We start from the raw sequence: 7,591 nt of genomic DNA on the forward strand, positions 1-7,591 counted from the left end.
CCCCAGTCATCGAGAAATCAGCTGGGCATCTATAAGGCAGGCGGTTTTCCCCCTTCTCTGGCATAATTTTATCAACAGGTCGATGTGACTTGGTTTATGATGACCTTTGGCCCTGTGGGGATCTGGACTCCCTTTAATCCAAAGAGGCCATGGTGGGTTGATCTTTGGTCAATGTAAATCTTTCGTATCCATCCCATGATATTTTGTAATTATAGGAAGCAATAAATCTGAATCTGTTATCTCTTCGTTATCCATCCCCCGAATTTTTGGAGTGTCAATCTGTTTCCGTATCTGACTTCAATTTCACACTCCTGGTGAAATCTATCTTCTCACCTTCTCGGGCTATATATACGGGCCACGACTGTGGATCGAAAAACATCCCGCTTCATCTCAAACCTTTCATGTTTTTAGTGCGGTTTCTACTTTCCCATAGGTTTGAGATCATGGAGAACAGCAAGAGGTCTGCTGAGGAGGCCCTCAATGGATCTACTCCATCACGCCAGTGTCTTCATCACTAGGAGGGTGCAATTCATGATGCTCTCACTGCTTTGGGGCATAGGGCCGACTTTGTTCAGCCTTCAAGGTTCTCTGCGCCAACAGCTCACCACCAGCTTCCCTGCTATCCGAGGATGTGGGTCGACAATGATGACCTACTCACCTCCATCATAGGCATGGCTAGAATCTTGCCGACTGTCTCTCCCTTACAGAATCGGCTCTGGCCATGGTCCGATGTCGATCACCTCCTGAGGCTGATTTAGTGGAGGATAGGTTGGCCAAGGCTGAGGCCAGAATCGTGGGTGAGATATCTATCATAGATTTTGCTTCCCCTCAATCTCATCTATAAGATTTTGATCATCTCCCCTTTGAATCTTTTTAGATTTGTCCGCTCAACTAGAAAGCCTCTGACTAGTTGCAGATTACGAGGCAGGATTCATCAACACCAGAGGCACCGTCCTGGTGGTTCGCCTACATGACATCCCGAACCATGTCAGGGAAGTCGCTTTGCATGTCGTTCGTCATGGTGCCGCCATGGCGTTGGCTGCTGCGCAAGCCTGTTCTGGCAAAAATGTTGGTTTCTTCCCCATGGCTTTCCAATCGCGGTGCACCCTAGGGATCATGAGCGCCTAGTTGAGGATTTCTTCAACACTACCAACTCTATAGCCTTCATTTCCTAGGTCAATGATATAGTAACCAAAGTGTTTTCCAGCCCATAGTCTGTAATAGGTGATATTTAGCAAATAATTTCTCCATCTTGAGTAATTTTCCTTTGCTTCGTACTTCATATTATATACATCACTCTGTCCATGTTTGCTTTGCTCCTATAAGCGATACACATCGTACCAGCTTCTACCCCCTCAGGTTTATTTTTGCACTAGAGGTGATACCTTTCTGGTATCGGCTATTAGAGCTAACGACCGAACAAATCGGTTGTCAAGTATTAATCCAAACGCTAGGGTAATATTTCTTTGGATATTTCCCATTGATTGCTCTACCAAATTCTTCCTCTCCTATTAGTGTTTCCAAAATATAAGCATTACTAGGTGCATAATGTTTGATCCAATAAGGTCCTTCCCAATTAGGTGACCATTTGATGAACTTACTATCCTTTGACCCGATCAGCAATTTCACTTTCCAGACCAAGTCTTCTTTAGAAAATTGCTTAATCTTGACCTTCTTATTATAATATTTTGCAACCCTTAGTTTATTGGCTTTGATGTTTTCAAGAGCACGCAGCCAAAAGCAACTCAAGTCCTCTAAGTCATCTATCATAAGATTCTTGTAGATTTCAGCTAACAAATCATTTTGTAATGTAACATGCCTCGATCCAGTCTAAACTTCCCAAGGAAGAATTGCATTATGGCCGTACACTAGTTCATAAGGCAACGTTTTAATCGATCCATGATAGGCCATCCTATATGCCCATAGTGCCTCATTAAGCATTGAATGCCACTTCCTTGGCTATTCCTCAATCTTTCTCTTGATCAGCTTAATCATAATCTGATTGGATGCCTCTACCTGGCCATTAGCCTGAGCATAGTAAGGAGAAGCATTTAGTAGCTTGATTCCCATATTGGCAGCAAAATCTCCAAACTCTTCTGATGTGAACATTATCCCTTGATCGGTAGTTACAGTTTGAGGAATCCCAAAACGATACACAATATGCTCCTTGACAAAATCAACCATGTTCTTTGAGGTTACCATCTTCAAAGAAATTGCCTCCACCCATTTAGTGAAGTAATCTATTGCTACCAATATGAATTTATGTCCTTTGCTTGAGGGCGGAAAATCTGACCAATTAAATAAATTCCTTAACCTCAAAATGGCCATGGCTTGATTATTGGATTCATGGCCGATGTAGGCGATTTCTGGATATTGCCAAAACGTTGATAGTCCTGGCACCCATTGTAATATTCAAAACAGTCCTCCAACATCGTTGGCTAGAAATATCCAGTTCTGTGAATAATCCATTTCATCTTATAAGCCGATTGATGAGCTCCACATATCCCTTCATGCACCTCACCCATCAACACCTTAGCTTCTTCTTGATTTAAGCATTTGAGCAACACCCCATCGACTATTTTATAATATAGTTGATCATCTAGTAAAACATACTTAGTCGATTTATACCTTAGCTTTCTGGTAACTTTTTGTGTTGGATTCCTAAGGTAGTTGGCTATTTCAATTATCCAATCATTACTTGAGGTTTCACTACTCAAGACTTCTTGAAACACTCAATAACCTGAAGCGCTTTGAGCTAGACAATTAGCTTCTTGATTCTGTGCCCTCGGAATATGTTGAAAAGAGACATGAGGAAACTCTTTTAGCAACCTTTGACATTCATCATAATATCCCCTCAGAGTATCTTCTTTTCACTCATAGGCCGATCAACTGATTAATAATTAACTGTGAATCTCCAAATACTTCGATTGCTTTGGCCTTTACTTCATGAAGAAGTTGAAGTCCCTTAAGAATAGCTTCATATTATGCTTGGTTGTTGGTAATCATTGGTTCAGTTGGAAGAGCAAACTCAAAACTTGCCCCCTGAGGCGAAATAATAACAATACCAATGCCACCACCTTGCTTGCATGATGATCCATCAAAAAATAATGTCCAAGGCATCGGCTCTACATAATCAATGCTTGGCTTATGATGCTGGGTGACAAAATTAGCCATTATTTGTCCTTTGACTGCTTTAGCCGATTCATACTTCAAGTCAAATTCTGATAATGCGAGAATCCACTTTCCCACTCTCCCATTCAGTATTGGCATTGATAACATGTGCTTAATCACATCAGCCTTGGAAACAACCGTACATTCGGCCGATAATAAGTAGTGTCGTAACTTAGTGCAAGAGAAATATAAGCACAAGCATAACTTTTTGGTGGGAGAATATCTTGTCTCTAGATCCAGGAGCCTTCTACTCAGATAGAAAACAACTCGCTCTTTTCCTTCAAACTCTTGCATCAAGGCCGATCCAATTGTCTTGTCATCAGCTGATATGTACAACTTAAAAGGCTTACTTTGCTGAGGAGGGACCAGCATAGGTGGGCATTTCATATATTCTTTTATCTCCTCAAACGCCTTTTGTTGTATGTCACCCCACTTAAATTCTTGATCATTTTTCAACTTCAACATGGGAAAAATGTCATAACTCTTTCTAACAAATTTGAAATGAACCTTCTGATAAAATTAATCTTACCAAGCAAAGATTGTAACTCTATTTTAGTAGTCGGGAGAACTACCTCATCAATTGCTTTTATGCTTTTCTAACCAACTTTAATTCCTCTCTCATGGACCATAAAACCTAAGAATTGTCCAGCTGACACTCCAAAAGCACACTTATTAGGATTCATCTTTAGACCATGTTTTTTGTGCATTCCAGAGTCTCCCGCAAATTAGCTAGATGCTCCTTGTACCCTTTGGATTTTATCATCACATCATCAATGTAGATTTCAACAATCCTGCCAATCAACTTATGAAAAATATAATTCATCGCCCTTTGATAAGTTGCACCGGTATTCTTCAGACCAAAGGTCATCACAACCCACTTGAATAAACTGATTGCATTGGGGCACCTGAAAGCGGTATTTGCTATGTCTTCCTCAGCCAAGAAAATTTGGTTATACCCTGCATTGCTGTCCATGAAGCTAATAACCTTGTGCCTAGCTGCTACATCTACTAACATATTAGCTATTGGCATCGGATAACCATCCATGGGTGTGGCTTTGTTTAGATCCCTAAAATCGATGCAAACTCTTAATTTTCCATTCTTCTTATACACAGGAACAATATTCGATATCCACTCTGCATATCGGCACGGTCGGATAAACTTTGCTTCTAGTAACCTTTTAGTGTCCTTTTTTATATCATCAAGCACGTTCAGGTTGAATCTCCTTGGAGCTTGTTTAAACAGCCGATATCCAGGTTTGATTGGCAACTGATGTTCAACAATTGATCGGTCTAGACCAGGCATCTCATAGTATTCCCAAGCAAAACAGTCTTTAAATTCCTTTAACAAATCAACTAACTCTCGCTTATACTCAGGATCCAACTTGGCACTTACATACATCGGCCTAGGTCTATCTCCAGAACCAATATCTACTTCTTCTAATTCATCGGCCGACGTGAAACCATGTCCTAGTTTGCCATCTATACCATCTATTGGATTATCCATTAAGACAGATTTTTAAAGCTGACTGCTTGGATTGGTTGTTGGCTTTCATTATTAATTTTAATGAAGCCTTCTTCCCATATTTTATCAGAAAAGCATTCAAAGTCTCCTAGTTCCTAGAAGACCGGATCGGCTGTTGCGATAGTCATAGATTCATCAGCGCGAACTAGCTCAACATCATCTCCATGCCATTGAATCAAACACTGATGCATGGTCGATGGCACACAACAGTTTGCATGAATCCAATCACAACCAAGGAGTAAATTGTATGACCCTTTTCCATCGATGACGAAGAATGTGGTAAGCAGAGTCTTACTCCTGATTGTTAGTTCGACGTTCATTGCCCCCTGGGTCTTAGACGCATTACCCTCAAAGTCCTTAAGCATCATGTCAATCTCAATCAGATCTCCTAGTCCCTTGCCAAGCTTATGAAAAGTGGTGTAAGGCATGAGATTGACAGAAGCACCTCCGTCCACCAACATCTTGTTCATCGGCTTCCCATCAACAAAATCTTTCACATATAAAGCCTTTAAGTGCTGATGCTTGACTGGTTTATCAAATATTGCCTATTGTATAACTGTCAGCTTGGCAACTATCTCCTCATACTCTGATTCATCAAAATATGAGTAAACTTCTTGATCTACCGAAGCTCTGAACTCTGATGGCAACAGAAAAGCCATTTGAATATCGGTCGATGGTTGCCTTCTATCGGCTGTTTGCTTAGCATGCCATACTTGAGGTTTACCGGATGCCTGAGTCTGTTCCAACTCTCTGTTCCTTAGGCATTGCACCCTTCTCTTTTGGCTTTTTGTCAAACCTCCTAGACACTATTGGCCTTCCTGCCAAACATATTCTTCTTCATTACTTTCTTCTTCATAATCAGCCCAGTTTTGATCAACAAATCTTTTTCCAAGCCGATTATGAACACTTTCATTTTTTAAGTGTTGATCCATGTTATTATGATGATATGTATCTTGAGCGTGGATAGACCGGCGGTTGGCTTGAGATTGCCTGAACTCCTAATATTGATCGCTGCACTCTGGACAGTTATTCCTGGTAGGCAACTTCAAACCTTCGTTTCAGCAATGTCTAAAGAAAGGACAATTCCAATGTGATTCAGCTTTCTTTCTTTCACACCTCTCTTTTTTCTGTTGGCGCTAGTATTCTTGCTCTTCTAACCAACGTTGATAATCTTTTTCTTTCTACCGCTGCCATTTATTCAACAGAATTTGAGATGTAACCCACGGCTTTGTCGCCCCATCTTTTGACGTTTCTCCCTACACATATTGGCTCTTTTGCTTATCGCGACGTCTTCTAATTTCTCTGTATTCGTCAGCCTATATTTGTATCTCAGGATCGATTGTTCTAGCTTCTCTCGATTTGGTTGATGTCAGGACCTTAGTCTTTCCTTTGAGCAGCCTAGCATCGACCATGTTTTGATCTCCTGGGAAAGGATTATCATCAACTTTCATTTTCCGAGGCATGTCAAATTTGAGTCTTCCTTGCTGAATAGCCCTCTGTATATGCTACCGAAAAATTATGCATTCATTAGTGGAATGAGAAGTAGTGTTATGAAACTTATAGAACTTTTTATTCTTCAACTGATCAGGGGGCAACATAATATGACTATCGGGCAACTTGATATGTCCCTTCTCAAGCAAGAAATCAAAGAGCTTGTCTGATTTTATGACGTCAAAATCATAGCTCTCCTCGACTCCTCTTCCCTAAGGATTTGGTACCATTACTATCTTTTTGCCCCAATTCCATTCAATCACGGCAACCTCTTCTTCTTCATCTTCATAGCCGTCATTGACTGAATATGGATTATAAGCTTCATCCACTGTAGTACTCTTCTGTAATCGGGTATCTCTGCGCATACTCTGGAATTGGCTATTGAGCGCTGCCACTCATTGAGCCAATTGACCCAAGTTGTCAAATTCTTGTCCCAGCAGTTTTTCTTTCCATGTTGGCAGCATCCCTTGAACAGCCAAAGCGGCTAGCTGATCATCAGCCAAATTCAATGAGAAGCACAAATTCCTAGTATCTCAGAACCTCTGAAGAAACTCAATGTCCGATTCATTAGTTTTCTGCCTTATAGTTGTCAAATCGGTAATCTTCTTTTCTTTAGTCCTAGTATAAAAATATGTATGAAATTTCTTCTCCAAGTTAGCCCAATTGGCAATGGAGTTGACTGGTAGTGATGAAAACCAAGTGAAGGTTGGCCCTGATAGGGACAAGGAGAAGAAATGAACTCGATGGGCCTCTTCAACGGATGCTTCGCCCAACTGTGTAAGACACCGACTGACATGTTCTATTGTGCTTGTGATGTCTTGGCCAGTGAGCTTAGCAAACTCTAGGAGCCTATAATTTGTAGGAAGAGCGACCAAATCATACCATTCTGGATATGGGCATTTGTACGAGAAGGTCAGTCCTTTTGGCTTCAGACCAAACTGATTCTGCATCATCTCGGTCACCTTTACAACAACTCATCAGCATGTGAATTTGGATTTCTCTATACTTGCTGACCCATCTGTGGATTGAAATCCCATGTGCCTTGATACCCTGGATTCGGAATCATGTGAAGGGTGTTATAGTCCGTGCCATAATGATACCCCTGTGGAATCTCTATCTGCTAGGTCCTTTGCTGGTTTGCTGCTTGAAGCCTCTGATTGTAGACATGAGAGTCTATATCTTTATAGATTCTTTGAATTGATGGTGCTATTTTTTGAGCTAATGATGGTATGTGGTCTGATGTGTCAAAATTAATCATCTAGTTCTCACCTTGCCCCATCGGCTGTTGCACATGCTGTACTGACGATCTAGGATTATACTGTATCTGATTCATAGTAACACCTTGAGCTTGCTTAGATGAACTCTGAACTGCCTGGATATCATCATTACCAACTGGTGCTGCTTTTT

Source organism: Miscanthus floridulus, chromosome 9 (genome assembly GCF_019320115.1).
Source record: "Miscanthus floridulus cultivar M001 chromosome 9, ASM1932011v1, whole genome shotgun sequence".
Lineage (NCBI taxonomy): Eukaryota > Viridiplantae > Streptophyta > Magnoliopsida > Poales > Poaceae > Miscanthus > Miscanthus floridulus.